Here is a 24,608-nt window from a genome sequence, read left to right on the forward strand (position 1 = left end):
TGTTAGCTTAATGAACATATCAGAAATAAGTTTCACACAATGCTTCTGTGTAGTTTTTATTTGAAGATATTATTTTTCCCAATAGAGGCCTCTTAGCACTCAGAATGTCCAATTGCAGTTTCTACAGAAAGAGTGTTTCTGAAAGGCTCAGTCAAAAGTAAGGTTCAACTCTGTTAGTTGAATGCACAGAACAGAAAGAAGTTTCATACAATGCTTCTGTGTAGTTTATATTTGAACATATTCTTTTTTCCCCTATTACCCACTTAGCGCTACGAATGTCCAGTTGCATTTTCTACAGACAGAGTGTTTCAAAACTGCTCAATCAAAAGTATGGTTTAACTCTGTTAGCTGAATGCTCAGATCAGAAAGTAGTTTCACAGAATGCTTCTGTGTAGTTTATATTTGAATATATTCCTTTTTCCACTACTACTCTCTTAGCGCTCCAAATGTCCAGTTGCATTTTCTACAGAAAGAGTGTTCAGATCTGCTCAATCAATAGTATGGTTTAACTCTGTTTGCTGAATGCACAGATCAGAAAGAAGTTTCACAGAATGATTCTGTGTAGTCTATATTTGGAGACATTCTTTTTCCACTATTACCTTCTTAGCGCTCCGAATCTACACTTGCATTTTCTACAGAAATAGTGTTTCAGAACGGCTCAATCAAAACTAAGGTTCAACTCTTTTAGTTGAACAATCAGAACAGAAAGTAGTTTCACACAATTCTTCTGTGTAGTTTTTATTTGTAGACATTCTTTTTCCCAATATAGGCCTCTTAGCGCTCAGAATGTCCAATTGCAGTTTCTACAGAAAGAGTGTTTCAGAACGGCTCAATCAAAAGTAAGGTTCAACTCTGTTAGTTGAATGCACAGAACAGAAAGAAGTTTCATACAATGCTTCTGTGTAGTTTATATTTGAACATATTCTTTTTTCCACTATTACCCACTTAGCGCTACGAATGTCCAGTTGCATTTTCTACAGACAGAGTGTTTCAAAACTGCTCAATCAAAAGTATGGTTTAACTCTGTTAGCTGAATGCTCAGATCAGAAAGAAGTTTCACAGAATGCTTCTGTGTAGTTTATATTTGAATATATTCCTTTTTCCACTACTACTCTCTTAGCGCTCCAAATGTCCAGTTGCATTTTCTACAGAAAGAGTGTTCAGATCTGCTCAATCAAAAGTATGGTTTAACTCTGTTAGCTGAATGCACAGATCAGAAAGCAGTTTCACAGAATGATTCTGTGTAGTTTATATTTGGAGACATTCCTTTTTCCACTATTACCCTCTTAGCGCTCCGAATCTCCACTTGCATTTTCTACAGAAAGAGCGTTTCAGAACGGCTCAATCAAAACTAAGGTTCAACTCTTTTAGTTGAACAAACAGAACAGAAAGAAGTTTCACACAATTCTTCTGTGTAGTTTTTATTTGTAGACATTCTTTTTCCCAATATAGGCCTCTTAGCGCTCAGAATGTCCAATTGCAGTTTCTACAGAAAGAGTGTTTCAGAACGGCTCAATCAAAAGTAAGGTTCAACTCTGTTAGTTGAATGCACAGAACAGAAAGAAGTTTCATACAATGCTTCTGTGTAGTTTATATTTGAACATATTCCTTTTTCCACTATTACCCTCTTAGCGCTCCGAATCTCCACTTGCATTTTCTACAAAAAGAGTGTTTCATAACTGCTCAATCAAAAATATGTTTTATCTCTGTTAACTGAATTTACAGATCAGAAATAAGTTTCACAGAATGCATCTGTGTAGTTTTTATTTGAAGATATTCTTTTTCCCAATGTAGGCCTCTTAGCGCTTAGCATGTCCAATTGCAGTTTCTACAGAAAGAGTGTTTCAGAACGGCTCAATCAAAAGTAAGGTTCAACTCTGTTAGCTGAATGCACAGAACAGAAAGAGTTTTCACAGAATGCTACTGTGTAGTTTATATTTGAATATATTCCTTTTTCCACTATTACCCTCTTAGCGCTCCGAATGTCCACTTGCATTTTCTACAGAAAGAGTGTTCAGAACTGCGCAATCAAAAGTATGGTTTAACTCTGTTAGCTTAATGAACATATCAGAAATAAGTTTCACACAATGCTTCTGTGTAGTTTTTATTTGAAGATATTATTTTTCCCAATATAGGCCTCTTAGCGCTCAGAATGTCCAATTGCAGTTTCTACAGAAAGAGTGTTTCAGAAAGGCTCAGTCAAAAGTAAGGTTCAACTCTGTTAGTTGAATGCACTGAACAGAAAGTAGTTTCATACAATGCTTCTGTGTAGTTTATATTTGTACATATTCTTTTTTCCCCTATTACCCACTTAGCGCTACGAATGTCAAGTTGCATTTTCTACAGACAGAGTGTTTCAAAACTGCTCAATCAAAAGTATGGTTTAACTCTGTTAGCTGAATGCTCAGATCAGAAAGAAGTTTCACAGAATGCTTCTGTGTAGTTTATATTTGAATATATTCCTTTTTCCGCTACTACTCTCTTAGCGCTCCAAATGTCCAGTTGCATTTTCTACAGAAAGAGTGTTCATATCTGCTCAATCAAAAGTATGGTTTAACTCTGTTAGCTGAATGCACAGATCAGAAAGAAGTTTCACAGAATGATTCTGTGTAGTTTATAATTGGAGACATTCCTTTTTCCACTATTACCTTCTTAGCGCTCCGAATCTCCACTTGCATTTTCTACAGAAATAGTGTTTCAGAACGGCTCAATCAAAACTAAGGTTCAACTCTTTTAGTTGAACAATCAGAACAGAAAGTAGTTTCACACAATTCTTCTGTGTAGTTTTTATTTGTAGACATTCTTTTTCCCAATATAGGCCTCTTAGCGCTCAGAATGTCCAATTGCAGTTTCTACAGAAAGAGTGTTTCAGAACGGCTCAATCAAAAGTAAGGTTCAACTCTGTTAGTTGAATGCACAGAACAGAAAGAAGTTTCATACAATGCTTCTGTGTAGTTTATATTTGAACATATTCTTTTTTCCACTATTACCCACTTAGCGCTACGAATGTCCAGTTGCATTTTCTACAGACAGAGTGTTTCAAAACTGCTCAATCAAAAGTATGGTTTAACTCTGTTAGCTGAATGCTCAGATCAGAAAGAAGTTTCACAGAATGCTTCTGTGTAGTTTATATTTGAATATATTCCTTTTTCCACTACTACGCTCTTAGCGCTCCAAATGTCCAGTTGCATTTTCAACAGAAAGAGTGTTCAGATCTGCTCAATCAAAAGTATGGTTTAACTCTGTTAGCTGAATGCACAGATCAGAAAGAAGTTTCACCGAATGATTCTGTGTAGTTTATATTTGAAGACATTCCTTTTTCCACTATTACCCTCTTAGCGCTCCGAATCTCCACTTGCATTTTCTACAAAAAGAGTGTTTCATAACTGCTCAATCAAAAATATGTTTTACCTCTGTTAACTGAATTTACAGATCAGAAATAAGTTTCACAGAATGCATCTGTGTAGTTTTTATTTGAAGATATTCTTTTTCCCAATGTAGGCCTCTTAGCGCTTAGCATGTCCAATTGCAGTTTCTACAGAAAGAGTGTTTCAGAACGGCTCAATCAAAAGTAAGGTTCAACTCTGTTAGTTGAATGCACAGAACAGAAAGAATTTTCACAGAATGCTACTGTGTAGTTTATATTTGAATATATTCCTTTTTCCACTATTACCCTCTTAGCGCTCCGAATGTCCACTTGCATTTTCTACAGAAAGAGTGTTCAGAACTGCGCAATCAAAAGTATGGTTTAACTCTGTTAGCTTAATGAACATATCAGAAATAAGTTTCACACAATGCTTCTGTGTAGTTTTTATTTGAAGATATTATTTTTCCCAATAGAGGCCTCTTAGCGCTCAGATTGTCCAATTGCAGTTTCTACAGAAAGAGTGTTTCAGAAAGGCTCAATCAAAAGTAAGGTTCAACTCTGTTAGTTGAATGCACAGAACAGAAAGAAGTTTCATACAATGCTTCTGTGTAGTTTATATTTGAACATATTCTTTTTTCCACTATTACCCACTTAGCGCTACGAATGTCCAGTTGCATTTTCTACAGACATCGTGTTTCAAAACTGCTCAATCAAAAGTATGGTTTAACTCTGTTAGCTGAATGCTCAGATCAGAAAGAAGTTTCACAGAATGCTTCTGTGTAGTTTATATTTGAATATATTCCTTTTTCCACTACTACTCTCTTAGCGCTCCAAATGTCCAGTTGCATTTTCTACAGAAAGAGTGTTCAGATCTGCTCAATCAAAAGTATGTTTTAACTCTGTTAGCTGAATGCTCTGATCAGAAAGAAGTTTCACAGAATGATTCTGTGTTGTTTATATTTGGAGACATTCCTTTTTCCACTATTACCCTCTTAGCGCTCCGAATCTCCACTTGCATTTTCTACAGAAAGAGTGTTTCAGAACGGCTCAATCAAAACTAAGGTTCAACTCTTTTAGTTGAACAAACAGAACAGAGAGAAGTTTCACACAATTCTTCTGTGTAGTTTTTATTTGTAGACATTCTTTTTCCCAATATAGGCCTCTTAGCGCTCAGAATGTCCAATTGCAGTTTCTACAGAAAGAGTGTTTCAGAACGGCTCAATCAAAAGTAAGGTTCAACTGTGTTACTTGAATGCACAGAACAGAAAGAAGTTTCATACAATGCTTCTGTGTAGTTTATATTTGAACATATTCTTTTTTCCACTATTACCCACTTAGCGCTACGAATGTCCAGTTGCATTTTCTACGGACAGTGTGTTTCAAAACTGCTCAATCAAAAGTATGGTTTAACTCTGATAGCTGAATGCTCAGATCAGAAAGAAGTTTCACAGAATGCTTCTGTGTAGTTCATATTTGAATATATTCCTTTTTCCACTACTACGCTCTTAGCGCTCCAAATGTCCAGTTGCATTTTCTACAGAAAGAGTGTTCAGATCTGCTCAATCAAAAGTATGGTTTAACTCTGTTAGCTGAATGCACAGATCAGAAAGAAGTTTCACCGAATGATTCTGTGTAGTTTATATTTGAAGACATTCCTTTTTCCACTATTACCCTCTTAGCGCTCCGAATCTCCACTTGCATTTTCTACAAAAAGAGTGTTTCATAACTGCTCAATCAAAAATATGTTTTATCTCTGTTAACTGAATTTACAGATCAGAAATATGTTTCACAGAATGCATCTGTGTAGTTTTTATTTGAAGATATTCTTTTTCCCAATGTAGGCTTCTTAGCGCTTAGCATGTCCAATAGCAGTTTCTACAGAAAGAGTGTTTCAGAACGGCTCAATCAAAAGTAAGGTTCAACTCTGTTAGCTGAATGCACAGAACAGAAAGGGTTTCCACAGAATGCTACTGTGTAGTTTATATTTGAATATATTCCTTTTTCCACTATTACCCTCTTAGCGCTCCGAATGTCCACTTGCATTTTCTACAGAAAGAGTGTTCAGAACTGCGCAATCAAAAGTATGGTTTAACTCTGTTAGCTTAATGAACATATCAGAAATAAGTTTCACACAATGCTTCTGTGTGGTTTTTATTTGAAGATATTATTTTTCCCAATATAGGCCTCTTAGCGCTCAGAATGTCCAATTGCAGTTTCTACAGAAAGAGTGTTTCAGAAAGGCTCAGTCAAAAGTAAGGTTCAACTCTGTTAGTTGAATGCACAGAACAGAAAGAAGTTTCATACAATGCTTCTGTGTAGTTTATATTTGAACATATTCCTTTTTCCACTATTACCCTCTTAGCGCTCCGAATCTCCACTTGCATTTTCTACAAAAAGAGTGTTTCATAACTGCTCAATCAAAAATATGTTTTATCTCTGTTAACTGAATTTACAGATCAGAAATAAGTTTCACGGAATGCACCTGTGTAGTTTTTATTTGAAGATATTCTTTTTCCCAATGTAGGCCTCTTAGCGCTTAGCATGTCCAATTGCAGTTTCTACAGAAAGAGTGTTTCAGAACGGCTCAATCAAAAGTAAGGTTCAACTCTGTTACTTGAATGCACAGAACAGAAAGAAGTTTCATTCAATGCTTCTGTGTAGTTTGTATTTGAACATATTCTTTTTTCCACTATTACCCACTTAGCGCTACGAATGTCCAGTTGCATTTTCTACGGACAGAGTGTTTCAAAACTGCTCAATCAAAAGTATGGTTTAACTCTGATAGCTGAATGCTCAGATCAGAAAGAAGTTTCACAGAATGCTTCTGTGTAGTTCATATTTGAATATATTCCTTTTTCCACTACTACGCTCTTAGCGCTCCAAATGTCCAGTTGCATTTTCTACAGAAAGAGTGTTCAGATCTGCTCAATCAAAAGTATGGTTTAACTCTGTTAGCTGAATGCACAGATCAGAAAGATGTTTCACCGAATGATTCTGTGTAGTTTATATTTGAAGACATTCCTTTTTCCACTATTACCCTCTTAGCGCTCCGAATCTCCACTTGCATTTTCTACAAAAAGAGTTTTTCATAACTGCTCAATCAAAAATATGTTTTATCTCTGTTAACTGAATTTACAGATCAGAAATATGTTTCACAGAATGCATCTGTGTAGTTTTTATTTGAAGATATTCTTTTTCCCAATGTAGGCTTCTTAGCGCTTAGCATGTCCAATAGCAGTTTCTACAGAAAGAGTGTTTCAGAACGGCTCAATCAAAAGTAAGGTTCAACTCTGTTAGCTGAATGCACAGAACAGAAAGAGTTTTCACAGAATGCTACTGTGTAGTTTATATTTGAATATATTCCTTTTTCTACTATTACCCTCTTAGCGCTCCGAATGTCCACTTGCATTTTCTACAGAAAGAGTGTTCAGAACTGCGCAATCAAAAGTATGGTTTAACTCTGTTAGCTTAATGAACATATCAGAAATAAGTTTCACACAATGCTTCTGTGTAGTTTTTATTTGAAGATATTATTTTTCCCAATAGAGGCCTCTTAGCGCTCAGAATGTCCAATTGTAGTTTCTACAGAAAGAGTGTTTCTGAAAGGCTCAGTCAAAAGTAAGGTTCAACTCTGTTAGTTGAATGCACAGAACAGAAAGAAGTTTCATACAATGCTTCTGTGTAGTTTATATTTGAACATATTCTTTTTTCCCCTATTACCCACTTAGCGCTACGAATGTCCAGTTGCATTTTCTACAGACAGAGTGTTTCAAAACTGCTCAATCAAAAGTATGGTTTAACTCTGTTAGCTGAATGCTCAGATCAGAAATTAGTTTCACAGAATGCTTCTGTGTAGTTTATATTTGAATATATTCCTTTTTCCACTACTACTCTCTTAGCGCTCCAAATGTCCAGTTGCATTTTCTACAGAAAGAGTGTTCAGATCTGCTCAATCAATAGTATGGTTTAACTCTGTTAGCTGAATGCACAGATCAGAAAGAAGTTTCACAGAATGATTCTGTGTAGTCTATATTTGGAGACATTCTTTTTCCACTATTACCTTCTTAGCGCTCCGAAACTCCACTTGCATTTTCTACAGAAATAGTGTTTCAGAACGGCTCAATCAAAACTAAGGTTCAACTCTTTTAGTTGAACAATCAGAACAGAAAGTAGTTTCACACAATTCTTCTGTGTAGTTTTTATTTGTAGACATTCTTTTTCCCAATATAGGCCTCTTAGCGCTCAGAATGTCCAATTGCAGTTTCTACAGAAAGAGTGTTTCAGAACGGCTCAATCAAAAGTAAGGTTCAACTCTGTTAGTTGAATGCACAGAACAGAAAGAAGTTTCATACAATGCTTCTATGTAGTTTATATTTGAACATATTCTTTTTTCCACTATTACCCACTTAGCGCTACGAATGTCCAGTTGCATTTTCTACAGACAGAGTGTTTCAAAACTGCTCAATCAAAAGTATGGTTTAACTCTGTTAGCTGAATGCTCAGATCAGAAAGAAGTTTCACAGAATGCTTCTGTGTAGTTTATATTTGAATATATTCCTTTTTCCACTACTACTCTCTTAGCGCTCCAAATGTCCAGTTGCATTTTCTACAGAAAGAGTGTTCAGATCTGCTCAATCAAAAGTATGGTTTAACTCTGTTAGCTGAATGCACAGATCAGAAAGCAGTTTCACAGAATGATTCTGTGTAGTTTATATTTGGAGACATTCCTTTTTCCACTATTACCCTCTTAGCGCTCCGAAACTCCACTTGCATTTTCTACAGAAAGAGCGTTTCAGAACGGCTCAATCAAAACTAAGGTTCAACTCTTTTAGTTGAACAAACAGAACAGAAAGAAGTTTCACACAATTCTTCTGTGTAGTTTTTATTTGTAGACATTCTTTTTCCCAATATAGGCCTCTTAGCGCTCAGAATGTCCAATTGCAGTTTCTACAGAAAGAGTGTTTCAGAACAGCTCAATCAAAAGTAAGGTTCAACTGTGTTACTTGAATGCACAGAACAGAAAGAAGTTTCATACAATGCTTCTGTGTAGTTTATATTGGAACATATTCTTTTTTCCACTATTACCCACTTAGCGCTACGAATGTCCAGTTGCATTTTCTACGGACAGTGTGTTTCAAAACTGCTCAATCAAAGTATGGTTTAACTCTGATAGCTGAATGCTCAGATCAGAAAGAAGTTTCACAGAATGCTTCTGTGTAGTTCATATTTGAATATATTCCTTTTTCCACTACTACGCTCTTAGCGCTCCAAATGTCCAGTTGCATTTTCTACAGAAAGAGTGTTCAGATCTGCTCAATCAAAAGTATGGTTTAACTCTGTTAGCTGAATGCACAGATCAGAAAGAAGTTTCACCGAATGATTCTGTGTAGTTTATATTTGAAGACATTCCTTTTTCCACTATTACCCTCTTAGCGCTCCGAATCTCCACTTGCATTTTCTACAAAAAGAGTGTTTCAAAACTGCTCAATCAAAAATATGTTTTATCTCTGTTAACTGAATTTACAGATCAGAAATATGTTTCACAGAATGCATCTGTGTAGTTTTTATTTGAAGATATTCTTTTTCCCAATGTAGGCTTCTTAGCGCTTAGCATGTCCAATAGCAGTTTCTACAGAAAGAGTGTTTCAGAACGGCTCAATCAAAAGTAAGGTTCAACTCTGTTAGCTGAATGCACAGAACAGAAAGGGTTTCCACAGAATGCTACTGTGTAGTTTATATTTGAATATATTCCTTTTTCCACTATTACCCTCTTAGCGCTCCAAATGTCCACTTGCATTTTCTACAGAAAGCGTGTTCAGAACTGCGCAATCAAAAGTATGGTTTAACTCTGTTAGCTTAATGATCATATCAGAAATAAGTTTCACACAATGCTTCTGTGTGGTTTTTATTTGAAGATATTATTTTTCCCAATATAGGCCTCTTAGCGCTCAGAATGTCCAATTGCAGTTTCTACAGAAAGAGTGTTTCAGAAAGGCTCAGTCAAAAGTAAGGTTCAACTCTGTTAGTTGAATGCACAGAACAGAAAGAAGTTTCATACAATGCTTCTGTGTAGTTTATATTTGAACATATTCTTTTTTCCCCTATTACCCACTTAGCGCTACGAATGTCCAGTTGCATTTTCTACAGACAGAGTGTTTCAAAACTGCTCAATCAAAAGTATGGTTTAACTCTGTTAGCTGAATGCTCAGATCAGAAAGTAGTTTCACAGAATGCTTCTGTGTAGTTTATATTTGAATATATTACTTTTTCCACTACTACTCTCTTAGCGCTCCAAATGTCCAGTTGCATTTTCTACAGAAAGAGTGTTCAGATCTGCTCAATCAATAGTATGGTTTAACTCTGTTAGCTGAATGCACAGATCAGAAAGAAGTTTCACAGAATGATTCTGTGTAGTTTATATTTGGAGACATTCTTTTTCCACTATTACCTTCTTAGCGCTCCGAATCTCCACTTGCATTTTCAACAGAAATAGTGTTTCAGAACGGCTCAATCAAAATTAAGGTTCAACTCTTTTAGTTGAACAATCAGAACAGAAAGTAGTTTCACACAATTCTTCTGTGTAGTTTTTATTTGTAGATATTCTTTTTCCCAATATAGGCCTCTTAGCGCTCAGAATGTCCAATTGCAGTTTCTACAGAAAGAGTGTTTCAGAACGGCTCAATCAAAAGTAAGGTTCAACTCTGTTAGTTGAATGCACAGAACAGAAAGAAGTTTCATACAATGCTTCTGTGTAGTTTATATTTGAACATATTCTTTTTTCCACTATTACCCACTTAGCGCTACGAATGTCCAGTTGCATTTTCTACAGACAGAGTGTTTCAAAACTGCTCAATCAAAAGTATGGTTTAACTCTGTTAGCTGAATGCTCAGATCAGAAAGTAGTTTCACAGAATGCTTCTGTGTAGTTTATATTTGAATATATTCCTTTTTCCACTACTACTCTCTTAGCGCTCCAAATGTCCAGTTGCATTTTCTACAGAAAGAGTGTTCAGATCTGCTCAATCAATAGTATGGTTTAACTCTGTTAGCTGAATGCACAGATCAGAAAGAAGTTTCACAGAATGATTCTGTGTAGTTTATATTTGGAGACATTCTTTTTCCACTATTACCTTCTTAGCGCTCCGAATCTCCACTTGCCTTTTCTACAGAAATAGTGTTTCAGAACGGCTCAATCAAAACTAAGGTTCAACTCTTTTAGTTGAACAATCAGAACAGAAAGTAGTTTCACACAATTCTTCTGTGTAGTTTTTATTTGTAGACATTCTTTTTCCCAATATATTCCTCTTGGCGCTCAGAATGTCCAATTGCAGTTTCTACAGAAAGAGTGTTTCAGAACGGCTCAATCAAAAGTAAGGTTCAACTCTGTTAGTTGAATGCACAGAACAGAAAGAAGTTTCATACAATGCTTCTGTGTAGTTTATATTTGAACATATTCTTTTTCCACTATTACCCACTTAGCGCTACGAATGTCCAGTTGCATTTTCTACAGACAGAGTGTTTCAAAACTGCTCAATCAAAAGTATGTTTTAACTCTGTTAGCTGAATGCTCAGATCAGAAAGAAGTTTCACAGAATGCTTCTGTGTAGTTTATATTTGAATATATTCCTTTTTCCACTACTACGCTCTTAGCGCTCCAAATGTCCAGTTGCATTTTCAACAGAAAGAGTGTTCAGATCTGCTCAATCAAAAGTATGGTTTAACTCTGTTAGCTGAATGCACAGATCAGAAAGAAGTTTCACAGAATGATTCTGTGTAGTTTATATTTGGAGACATTCCTTTTTCCACTATTACCCTCTTAGCGCTCCGAATCTCCACTTGCATTTTCTACAGAAAGAGCGTTTCAGAACGGCTCAATCAAAACTAAGGTTCAAATCTTTTAGTTGAACAAACAGAACAGAAAGAAGTTTCACACAATTCTTCTGTGTAGTTTTTATTTGTAGACATTCTTTTTCCCAATATAGGCCTCTTAGCGCTCAGAATGTCCAATTGCAGTTTCTACAGAAAGAGTGTTTCAGAACGGCTCAATCAAAAGTAAGGTTCAACTCTGTTAGTTGAATGCACAGAACAGAAAGAAGTTTCATACAATGCTTCTGTGTAGTTTATATTTGAACATATTCCTTTTTCCACTATTACCCTCTTAGCGCTCCGAATCTCAACTTGCATTTTCTACAAAAAGAGTGTTTCATAACTGCTCAATCAAAAATATGTTTTATCTCTGTTAACTGAATTTACAGATCAGAAATAAGTTTCACAGAATGCATCTGTGTAGTTTTTATTTGAAGATATTCTTTTTCCCAATGTAGGCCTCTTAGCGGTTAGCATGTCCAATTGCAGTTTCTACAGAAAGAGTGTTTCAGAACGGCTCAATAAAAAGTAAGGTTCAACTCTGTTAGCTGAATGCACAGAACAGAAAGAGTTTTCACAGAATGCTACTGTGTAGTTTATATTTGAATATATTCCTTTTTCCACTATTACCCTCTTAGCGCTCCGAATGTCCACTTGCATTTTCTACAGAAAGACTGTTCAGAACTGCGCAATCAAAAGTGTGGTTTAACTCTGTTAGCTTAATGAACATATCAGAAATAAGTTTCACACAATGCTTCTGTGTAGTTTTTATTTGAAGATATTATTTTTCCCAATATAGGCCTCATAGCGCTCAGAATGTCCAATTGCAGTTTCTACAGAAAGAGTGTTTCAGAAAGGCTCAGTCAAAAGTAAGTTTCAACTCTGTTAGTTGAATGCACAGAACAGAAAGTAGTTTCATACAATGCTTCTGTGTAGATTATATTTGAACATATTCTTTTTTCCCCTATTACCCTCTTAGCGCTACGAATGTCCAGTTGCATTTTCTACAGACAGAGTGTTTCAAAACTGCTCAATCAAAAGTATGGTTTAACTCTGTTAGCTGAATGCTCAGATCAGAAAGAAGTTTCACAGAATGCTTCTGTGTAGTTTATATTTGAATATATTCCTTTTTCCGCTACTACTCTCTTAGCGCTCCAAATGTCCAGTTGCATTTTCTACAGAAAGAGTGTTCATATCTGCTCAATCAAAAGTATGGTTTAACTCTGTTAGCTGAATGCACAGATCAGAAAGAAGTTTCAGAGAATGATTCTGTGTAGTTTATATTTGGAGACATTCCTTTTTCCACTATTACCTTCTTAGCGCTCCGAATCTCCACTTGCATTTTCTACAGAAATAGTGTTTCAGAACGGATCAATCAAAACTAAGGTTCAACTCTTTTAGTTGAACAATCAGAACAGAAAGTAGTTTCACACAATTCTTCTGTGTAGTTTTTATTTGTAGACATTCTTTTTCCCAATATAGGTCTCTTGGCGCTCAGAATGTCCAATTGCAGTTTCTACAGAAAGAGTGTTTCAGAACGGCTCAATCAAAAGTAAGGTTCAACTCTGTTAGTTGAATGCACAGAACAGAAAGAAGTTTCATACAATGCTTCTGTGTAGTTTATATTTGAACATATTCCTTTTTCCACTATTACCCTCTTAGCGCTCCGAATCTCCACTTGCATTTTCTACAAAAAGAGTGTTTCATAACTGCTCAATCAAAAATATGTTTTATCTCTGTTAACTGAATTTACAGATCAGAAATAAGTTTCACAGAATGCATCTGTGTAGTTTTTATTTGAAGATATTCTTTTTCCCAATGTAGGCCTCTTAGCGCTTAGCATGTCCAATTGCAGTTTCTACAGAAAGAGTGTTTCAGAACGGCTCAATCAAAAGTAAGGTTCAACTCTGTTAGCTGAATGCACAGATCAGAAAGAAGTTTCACCGAATGATTCTGTGTAGTTTATATTTGAAGACATTCCTTTTTCCACTATTACCCTCTTAGCGCTCCGAATCTCCACTTGCATTTTCTACAAAAAGAGTGTTTCATAACTGCTCAATCAAAAATATGTTTTATCTCTGTTAACTGAATTTACAGATCAGAAATAAGTTTCACAGAATGCATCTGTGTAGTTTTATTTGAAGATATTCTTTTTCCCAATGTAGGCCTCTTAGCGCTTAGCATGTCCAATTGCAGTTTCTACAGAAAGAGTGTTTCAGAACGGCTCAATCAAAAGTAAGGTTCAATTCTGTTAGTTGAATGCACAGAACAGAAAGAATTTTCACAGAATGCTACTCTGTAGTTTATATTTGAATATATTCCTTTTTGCACTATTACCCTCTTAGCGCTCCGAATGTCCACTTGCATTTTCTACAGAAAGAGTGTTCAGAACTGCGCAATCAAAAGTATGGTTTAACTCTGTTAGCTTAATGAACATATCAGAAATAAGTTTCACACAATGCTTCTGTGTAGTTTTTATTTGTAGACATTCTTTTTCCCAATATAGGCCTCTTAGCGCTCAGAATGTCCAATTGCAGTTTCTACAGAAAGAGTGTTTCAGAACGGCTCAATCAAAAGTAAGGTTCAACTCTGTTAGTTGAATGCACAGAACAGAAAGAAGTTTCATACAATGCTTCTGTGTAGTTTATATTTGAACATATTCTCTTTTCCACTATTACCTACTTAGCGCTACGAATGTCCAGTTGCATTTTCTACAGACAGAGTGTTTCAAAACTGCTCAATCAAAAGTATGGTTTAACTCTGTTAGCTGAATGCTCAGATCAGAAAGAAGTTTCACAGAATGCTTCTGTGTAGTTTATATTTGAATATATTCCTTTTTCCACTACTACGCTCTTAGCGCTCCAAATGTCCAGTTGCATTTTCTACAGAAAGAGTGTTCAGATCTGCTCAATCAAAAGTATGGTTTAACTCTGTTAGCTGAATGCACAGATCAGAAAGAAGTTTCACCGAATGATTCTGTGTAGTTTATATTTGAAGACATTCCTTTTTCCACTATTACCCTCTTAGCGCTCCGAATCTCCACTTGCATTTTCTACAAAAAGAGTGTTTCATAACTGCTCAATCAAAAATATGTTTTATCTCTGTTAACTGAATTTACAGATCAGAAATAAGTTTCACAGAATGCATCTGTGTAGTTTTTATTTGAAGATAATCTTTTTCCCAATGTAGGCCTCTTAGCGCTTAGCATGTACAATTGCAGTTTCTACAGAAAGAGTGTTTCAGAACGGCTCAATCAAATTAAGGTTCAACTCTGTTAGTTGAATGCACAGAACAGAAAGAAGTTTCATACAATGCTTCTGTGTAGTTTATATTTGAACATATTCTTTTTTCCACTATTACCCACTTAGCGCTACGAATGTCCAGTTGCATTTTCTACAGACAGAGTGTTTCAAAACTGCTCAATCAAAAGTATGGTTTAACTCTGTTAGCTGAATGCTCAGATCAGAAAGAAGTTTCACAGAATGCTTCTGTGTAGTTTATATTTGAATATATTCCTTTTTCCACTACTACGCTCTTAGCGCTCCAAATGTCCAGTTGCATTTTCAACAGAAAGAGTGTTCAGATCTGCTCAATCAAAAGTATGGTTTAACTCTGTTAGCTGAATGCACAGATCAGAAAGAAGTTTCACAGAATGATTCTGTGTAGTTTATATTTGGAGACATTCCTTTTTCCACTATTACCCTCTTAGCGCTCCGAATCTCCACTTGCATTTTCTACAGAAAGAGCGATTCAGAACGGCTCAATCAAAACTAAGGTTCAAATCTTTTATTTGAACAAACAGAACAGAAAGAAGTTTCACACAATTCTTCTGTGTAGTTTTTATTTGTAGACATTCTTTTTCGCAATATAGGCCTCTTAGCGCTCAGAATGTCCAATTGCAGTTTCTACAGAAAGAGTGTTTCAGAACGGCTCAATCAAAAGTAAGGTTCAACTCTGTTAGTTGAATGCACAGAACAGAAAGAAGTTTCATACAATGCTTCTGTGTAGTTTATATTTGAACATATTCCTTTTTCCACTATTACCCTCTTAGCGCTCCGAATCTCAACTTGCATTTTCTACAAAAAGAGTGTTTCATAACTGCTCAATCAAAAATATGTTTTATCTCTGTTAACTGAATTTACAGATCAGAAATAAGTTTCACAGAATGCATCTGTGTAGTTTTTATTTGAAGATATTCTTTTTCCCAATGTAGGCCTCTTAGCGGTTAGCATGTCCAATTGCAGTTTCTACAGAAAGAGTGTTTCAGAACGGCTCAATCAAAAGTAAGGTTCAACTCTGTTAGCTGAATGCACAGAACAGAAAGAGTTTTCACAGAATGCTACTGTGTAGTTTATATTTGAATATATTCCTTTTTCCACTATTACCTTCTTAGCGCTCCGAATGTCCACTTGCATTTTCTACAGAAAGACTGTTCAGAACTGCGCAATCAAAAGTGTGGTTTAACTCTGTTAGCTTAATGAACATATCAGAAATAAGTTTCACACAATGCTTCTGTGTAGTTTTTATTTGAAGATATTATTTTTCCCAATATAGGCCTCTTAGCGCTCAGAATGTCCAATTGCAGTTTCTACAGAAAGAGTGTTTCAGAAAGGCTCAGTCAAAAGTAAGTTTCAACTCTGTTAGTTGAATGCACAGAACAGAAAGTAGTTTCATACAATGCTTCTGTGTAGATTATATTTGAACATATTCTTTTTTCCCCTATTACCCTCTTAGCGCTACGAATGTCCAGTTGCATTTTCTACAGACAGAGTGTTTCAAAACTGCTCAATCAAAAGTATGGTTTAACTCTGTTAGCTGAATGCTCAGATCAGAAAGAAGTTTCACAGAATGCTTCTGTGTAGTTTATATTTGAATATATTCCTTTTTCCGATACTACTCTCTTAGCGCTCCAAATGTCCAGTTGCATTTTCTACAGAAAGAGTGTTCATATCTGCTCAATCAAAAGTATGGTTTAACTCTGTTAGCTGAATGCACAGATCAGAAAGAAGTTTCAGAGAATGATTCTGTGTAGTTTATATTTGGAGACATTCCTTTTTCCACTATTACCTTCTTAGCGCTCCGAATCTCCACTTGCATTTTCTACAGAAATAGTGTTTCAGAACGGCTCAATCAAAACTAAGGTTCAACTCTTTTAGTTGAACAATCAGAACAGAAAGTAGTTTCACACAATTCTTCTGTGTAGTTTTTATTTGTAGACATTCTTTTTCCCAATATAGGCCTCTTGGCGCTCAGAATGTCCAATTGCAGTTTCTACAGAAAGAGTGTTTCAGAACGGCTCAATCAAAAGTAAGGTTCAACTCTGTTAGTTGAATGCACAGAACAGAAAGAAGTTTCATACAATGCTTCTGTGTAGTTTATATTTGAACATATTCCTTTTTCCACTATTACCCTCTTAGCGCTCCGAATCTCAACTTGCATTTTCTACAAAAAGAGTGTTTCATAACTGCTCAATCAAAAATATGTTTTATCTCTGTTAACTGAATTTACAGATCAGAAATAAGTTTCACAGAATGCATCTGTGTAGTTTTTATTTGAAGATATTCTTTTTCCCAATGTAGGCCTCTTAGCGGTTAGCATGTCCAATTGCAGTTTCTACAGAAAGAGTGTTTCAGAACGGCTCAATAAAAAGTAAGGTTCAACTCTGTTAGCTGAATGCACAGAACAGAAAGAGTTTTCACAGAATGCTACTGTGTAGTTTATATTTGAATATATTCCTTTTTCCACTATTACCCTCTTAGCGCTCCGAATGTCCACTTGCATTTTCTACAGAAAGACTGTTCAGAACTGCGCAATCAAAAGTGTGGTTTAACTCTGTTAGCTTAATGAACATATCAGAAATAAGTTTCACACAATGCTTCTGTGTAGTTTTTATTTGAAGATATTATTTTTCCCAATATAGGCCTCTTAGCGCTCAGAATGTCCAATTGCAGTTTCTACAGAAAGAGTGTTTCAGAAAGGCTCAGTCAAAAGTAAGTTTCAACTCTGTTAGTTGAATGCACAGAACAGAAAGTAGTTTCATACAATGCTTCTGTGTAGATTATATTTGAACATATTCTTTTTTCCCCTATTACCCTCTTAGCGCTACGAATGTCCAGTTGCATTTTCTACAGACAGAGTGTTTCAAAACTGCTCAATCAAAAGTATGGTTTAACTCTGTTAGCTGAATGCTCAGATCAGAAAGAAGTTTCACAGAATGCTTCTGTGTAGTTTATATTTGAATATATTCCTTTTTCCGCTACTACTCTCTTAGCGCTCCAAATGTCCAGTTGCATTTTCTACAGAAAGAGTGTTCATATCTGCTCAATCAAAAGTATGGTTTAACTCTGTTAGCTGAATGCACAGATCAGAAAGAAGTTTCAGAGAATGATTCTGTGTAGTTTATATTTGGAGACATTCCTTTTTCCACTATTACCTTCTTAGCGCTCCGAATCTCCACTTGCATTTTCTACAGAAATAGTGTTTCAGAATGGCTCAATCAAAACTAAGGTTCAACTCTTTTAGTTGAACAATCAGAACAGAAAGTAGTTTCACACAATTCTTCTGTGTAGTTTTTATTTGTAGACATTGTTTTTCCCAATATAGGTCTCTTGGCGCTCAGAATGTCCAATTGCAGTTTCTACAGAAAGAGTGTTTCAGAACGGCTCAATCAAAAGTAAGGTTCAACTCTGTTAGTTGAATGCACAGAACAGAAAGAAGTTTCATACAATGCTTCTGTGTAGTTTATATTTGAACATATTCCTTTTTCCACTATTACCCTCTTAGCGCTCCGAATCTCCACTTGCATTTTCTACAAAAAGAGTGTTTCATAACTGCTCAATCAAAAATATGTTTTATCTCTGTTAACTGAATTTACAGATCAGAAATAAGTTTCACAGAATGCATCTGTGTAGTTTTTATTTGAAGATATTCTTTTTCCCAATGTAGGCCTCTTAGCGCTTAGCATGTCCAATTGCAGTTTCTACAGAAAGAGTGTTTCAGAACGGCTCAATCAAAAGTAAGGTTCAACTCTGTTAGCTGAATGCACAGATCAGAAAGAAGTTTCACCGAATGATTCTGTGTAGTTTATATTTGAAGACATTCCTTTTTCCACTATTACCCTCTTAGCGCTCCGAATCTCCACTTGCATTTTCTACAAAAAGAGTGTTTCATAACTGCTCAATCAAAAATATGTTTTATCTCTGTTAACTGAATTTACAGATCAGAAATAAGTTTCACAGAATGCATCTGTGTAGTTTTATTTGAAGATATTCTTTTTCCCAATGTAGGCCTCTTAGCGCTTAGCATGTCCAATTGCAGTTTCTACAGAAAGAGTGTTTCAGAACGGCTCAATCAAAAGTAAGGTTCAATTCTGTTAGTTGAATGCACAGAACAGAAAGAATTTTCACAGAATGCTACTCTGTAGTTTATATTTGAATATATTCCTTTTTGCACTATTACCCTCTTAGCGCTCCGAATGTCCACTTGCATTTTCTACAGAAAGAGTGTTCAGAACTGCGCAATCAAAAGTATGGTTTAACTCTGTTAGCTTAATGAACATATCAGAAATAAGTTTCACACAATGCTTCTGTGTAGTTTTTATTTGTAGACATTCTTTTTCCCAATATAGGCCTCTTAGCGCTCAGAATGTCCAATTGCAGTTTCTACAGAAAGAGTGTTTCAGAACGGCTCAATCAAAAGTAAGGTTCAACTCTGTTAGTTGAATGCACAGAACAGAAAGAAGTTTCATACAATGCTTCTGTGTAGTTTATATTTGAACATATTCTCTTTTCCACTATTACCTACTTAGCGCTACGAATGTCCAGTTGCATTTTCTACAGACAGAGTGTTTCAAAACTGCTCAATCAAAAGTATGGTTTAACTCTGTTAGCTGAATGCTCAGATCAGAAAGAAGTTTCACAGAATGCTTCTGTGTAGTTTATATTTGAATATATTCCTTTTTCCACTACTACGCTCTTAGCGCTCCAAATGTCCAGTTGCATTTTCTACAGAAAGAGTGTTCAGATCTGCTCAATCAAAAGTATGGTTTAACTCTGTTAGCTGAATGCACAGATCAGAAAGAAGTTTCACCGAATGATTCTGTGTAGTTTATATTTGAAGACATTCCTTTTTCCACTATTACCCTCTTAGCGCTCCGAATCTCCACTTGCATTTTCTACAAAAAGAGTGTTTCATAACTGCTCAATCAAAAATATGTTTTATCTCTGTTAACTGAATTTACAGATCAGAAATAAGTTTCACAGAATGCATCTGTGTAGTTTTTATTTGAAGATAATCTTTTTCCCAATGTAGGCCTCTTAGCGCTTAGCATGTACAATTGCAGTTTCTACAGAAAGAGTGTTTCAGAACGGCTCAATCAAATTAAGGTTCAACTCTGTTAGTTGAATGCACAGAACAGAAAGAAGTTTCATACAATGCTTCTGTGTAGTTTATATTTGAACATATTCTTTTTTCCACTATTACCCACTTAGCGCTACGAATGTCCAGTTGCATTTTCTACAGACAGAGTGTTTCAAAACTGCTCAATCAAAAGTATGGTTTAACTCTGTTAGCTGAATGCTCAGATCAGAAAGAAGTTTCACAGAATGCTTCTGTGTAGTTTATATTTGAATATATTCCTTTTTCCACTACTACGCTCTTAGCGCTCCAAATGTCCAGTTGCATTTTCAACAGAAAGAGTGTTCAGATCTGCTCAATCAAAAGTATGGTTTAACTCTGTTAGCTGAATGCACAGATCAGAAAGAAGTTTCACAGAATGATTCTGTGTAGTTTATATTTGGAGACATTCCTTTTTCCACTATTACCCTCTTAGCGCTCCGAATCTCCACTTGCATTTTCTACAGAAAGAGCGATTCAGAACGGCTCAATCAAAACTAAGGTTCAAATCTTTTAGTTGAACAAACAGAACAGAAAGAAGTTTCACACAATTCTTCTGTGTAGTTTTTATTTGTAGACATTCTTTTTCCCAATATAGGCCTCTTAGCGCTCAGAATGTCCAATTGCAGTTTCTACAGAAAGAGTGTTTCAGAACGGCTCAATCAAAAGTAAGGTTCAACTCTGTTAGTTGAATGCACAGAACAGAAAGAAGTTTCATACAATGCTTCTGTGTAGTTTATATTTGAACATATTCCTTTTTCCACTATTACCCTCTTAGCGCTCCGAATCTCAACTTGCATTTTCTACAAAAAGAGTGTTTCATAACTGCTCAATCAAAAATATGTTTTATCTCTGTTAACTGAATTTACAGATCAGAAATAAGTTTCACAGAATGCATCTGTGTAGTTTTTATTTGAAGATATTCTTTTTCCCAATGTAGGCCTCTTAGCGGTTAGCATGTCCAATTGCAGTTTCTACAGAAAGAGTGTTTCAGAACGGCTCAATCAAAAGTAAGGTTCAACTCTGTTAGCTGAATGCACAGAACAGAAAGAGTTTTCACAGAATGCTACTGTGTAGTTTATATTTGAATATATTCCTTTTTCCACTATTACCTTCTTAGCGCTCCGAATGTCCACTTGCATTTTCTACAGAAAGACTGTTCAGAACTGCGCAATCAAAAGTGTGGTTTAACTCTGTTAGCTTAATGAACATATCAGAAATAAGTTTCACACAATGCTTCTGTGTAGTTTTTATTTGAAGATATTATTTTTCCCAATATAGGCCTCTTAGCGCTCAGAATGTCCAATTGCAGTTTCTACAGAAAGAGTGTTTCAGAAAGGCTCAGTCAAAAGTAAGTTTCAACTCTGTTAGTTGAATGCACAGAACAGAAAGTAGTTTCATACAATGCTTCTGTGTAGATTATATTTGAACATATTCTTTTTTCCCCTATTACCCTCTTAGCGCTACGAATGTCCAGTTGCATTTTCTACAGACAGAGTGTTTCAAAACTGCTCAATCAAAAGTATGGTTTAACTCTGTTAGCTGAATGCTCAGATCAGAAAGAAGTTTCACAGAATGCTTCTGTGTAGTTTATATTTGAATATATTCCTTTTTCCGATACTACTCTCTTAGCGCTCCAAATGTCCAGTTGCATTTTCTACAGAAAGAGTGTTCATATCTGCTCAATCAAAAGTATGGTTTAACTCTGTTAGCTGAATGCACAGATCAGAAAGAAGTTTCAGAGAATGATTCTGTGTAGTTTATATTTGGAGACATTCCTTTTTCCACTATTACCTTCTTAGCGCTCCGAATCTCCACTTGCATTTTCTACAGAAATAGTGTTTCAGAACGGCTCAATCAAAACTAAGGTTCAACTCTTTTAGTTGAACAATCAGAACAGAAAGTAGTTTCACACAATTCTTCTGTGTAGTTTTTATTTGTAGACATTCTTTTTCCCAATATAGGCCTCTTGGCGCTCAGAATGTCCAATTGCAGTTTCTACAGAAAGAGTGTTTCAGAACGGCTCAATCAAAAGTAAGGTTCAACTCTGTTAGTTGAATGCACAGAACAGAAAGAAGTTTCATACAATGCTTCTGTGTAGTTTATATTTGAACATATTCCTTTTTCCACTATTACCCTCTTAGCGCTCCGAATCTCCACTTGCATTTTCTACAAAAAGAGTGTTTCATAACTGCTCAATCAAAAATATGTTTTATCTCTGTTAACTGAATTTACAGATCAGAAATAAGTTTCACAGAATGCATCTGTGTAGTTTTTATTTGAAGATATTCTTTTTCCCAATGTAGGCCTCTTAGCGCTTAGCATGTCCAATTGCAGTTTCTACAGAAAGAGTCTTTCAGAACGGCTCAATCAAAAGTAAGGTTCAACTCTGTTAGCTGAATGCACAGATCAGAAAGAAGTTTCACCGAATGATTCTGTGTAGTTTATATTTGAAGACATTCCTTTTTCCACTATTACCCTCTTAGCGCTCCGAATCTCCACTTGCATTTTCTACAAAAAGAGTGTTTCATAACTGCTCAATCAAAAATATGTTTTATCTCTGTTAACTGAATTTACAGATCAGAAATAAGTTTCACAGAATGCATCTGTGTAGTTTTATTTGAAGATATTCTTTTTCCCAATGTAGGCCTCTTAGCGCTTAGCATGTCCAATTGCAGTTTCTACAGAAAGAGTGTTTCAGAACGGCTCAATCAAAAGTAAGGTTCAATTCTGTTAGTTGAATGCACAGAACAGAAAGAATTTTCACAGAATGCTACTCTGTAGTTTATATTTGAATATATTCCTTTTTGCACTATTACCCTCTTAGCGCTCCGAATGTCCACTTGCATTTTCTACAGAAAGAGTGTTCAGAACTGCGCAATCAAAAGTATGGTTTAACTCTGTTAGCTTAATGAACATATCAGAAATAAGTTTCACACAATGCTTCTGTGTAGTTTTTATTTGTAGACATTCTTTTTCCCAATATAGGCCTCTTAGCGCTCAGAATGTCCAATTGCAGTTTCTACAGAAAGAGTGTTTCAGAACGGCTCAATCAAAAGTAAGGTTCAACTCTGTTAGTTGAATGCACAGAACAGAAAGAAGTTTCATACAATGCTTCTGTGTAGTTTATATTTGAACATATTCTCTTTTCCACTATTACCTACTTAGCGCTACGAATGTCCAGTTGCATTTTCTACAGACAGAGTGTTTCAAAACTGCTCAATCAAAAGTATGGTTTAACTCTGTTAGCTGAATGCTCAGATCAGAAAGAAGTTTCACAGAATGCTTCTGTGTAGTTTATATTTGAATATATTCCTTTTTCCACTACTACGCTCTTAGCGCTCCAAATGTCCAGTTGCATTTTCTACAGAAAGAGTGTTCAGATCTGCTCAATCAAAAGTATGGTTTAACTCTGTTAGCTGAATGCACAGATCAGAAAGAAGTTTCACCGAATGATTCTGTGTAGTTTATATTTGAAGACATTCCTTTTTCCACTATTACCCTCTTAGCGCTCCGAATCTCCACTTGCATTTTCTACAAAAAGAGTGTTTCATAACTGCTCAATCAAAAATATGTTTTATCTCTGTTAACTGAATTTACAGATCAGAAATAAGTTTCACAGAATGCATCTGTGTAGTTTTTATTTGAAGATAATCTTTTTCCCAATGTAGGCCTCTTAGCGCTTAGCATGTACAATTGCAGTTTCTACAGAAAGAGTGTTTCAGAACGGCTCAATCAAATTAAGGTTCAATTCTGTTAGTTGAATGCACAGAACAGAAAGAAGTTTCACAGAATGATTCTGTGTAGTTTATATTTGGAGACATTCCTTTTTCCACTATTACCCTCTTAGCGCTCCGAATCTCCACTTGCATTTTCTACAGAAAGAGTGTTTCAGAACGGCTCAATCAAAACTAAGGTTCAACTCTTTTAGTTGAACAAACAGAACAGAAAGTAGTTTCACACAATTCTTCTGTGTAGTTTTTATTTGTAGACATTCTTTTTCCCAATATAGGATTCTTAGCGCTCAGAATGTCCAATTGCAGTTTCTACAGAAAGAGTGTTTCAGAACGGCTCAATCAAAAGTAAGGTTCAACTCTGTTAGTTGAATGCACAGAACAGAAAGAAGTTTCATAGAATGCTTCTGTGTAGTTTATATTTGAACATATTCTTTTTTCCACTATTGCCCACTTAGCGCTACGAATGTCCAGTTGCATTTTCTACAGACAGAGTGTTTCAAAACTGCTCAATCAAAAGTATGGTTTAACTCTGTTAGCTGAATGCTCAGATCAGAAAGAATTTTCACAGAATGCTTCTGTGTAGTTTATATTTGAATATATTTCTTTTTCCACTACTACGCTCTTAGCGCTCCAAATGTCCAGTTGCATTTTCTACAGAAAGAGTGTTCAGATCTGCTCAATCTAAAGTATGGTTTAACTCTGTTAGCTGAATGCACAGATCAGAAAGAAGTTTCACCGAATGATTCTGTGTAGTTTATATTTGAAGACATTCCTTTTTCCACTATTACCCTCTTAGCGCTCCGAATCTACACTTGCATTTTCTACAAAAAGAGTGTTTAATAACTGCTCAATCAAAAATATGTTTTATCTCTGTTAACTGAATTTACAGATCAGAAATAAGTTTCACAGAATGCATCTGTATAGTTTTTATTTGAAGATATTCTTTTCCCCAATGTAGGCCTCTTAGCGCTTAGCATGTCCAATTGCAGTTTCTACAGAAAGAGTGTTTCAGAACGGCTCAATCAAAAGTAGGGTTCAACTCTGTTAGTTGAATGCACAGAACAGAAAGAATTTTCACAGAATGCTACTGTGTAGTTTATATTTGAATATATTCCTTTTTCCACTATTACCCTCTTAGCGCTCCGAATGTCCACTTGCATTTTCTACAGAAAGAGTGTTCAGAACTGCGCAATCAAAAGTATGGTTTAACTCTGTTAGCTTAATGAACATATCAGAAATATGTT

The sequence above is a fragment of the Symphalangus syndactylus genome, chromosome 12 (genome assembly GCF_028878055.3).
Source record: "Symphalangus syndactylus isolate Jambi chromosome 12, NHGRI_mSymSyn1-v2.1_pri, whole genome shotgun sequence".
Taxonomy (NCBI): domain Eukaryota; kingdom Metazoa; phylum Chordata; class Mammalia; order Primates; family Hylobatidae; genus Symphalangus; species Symphalangus syndactylus.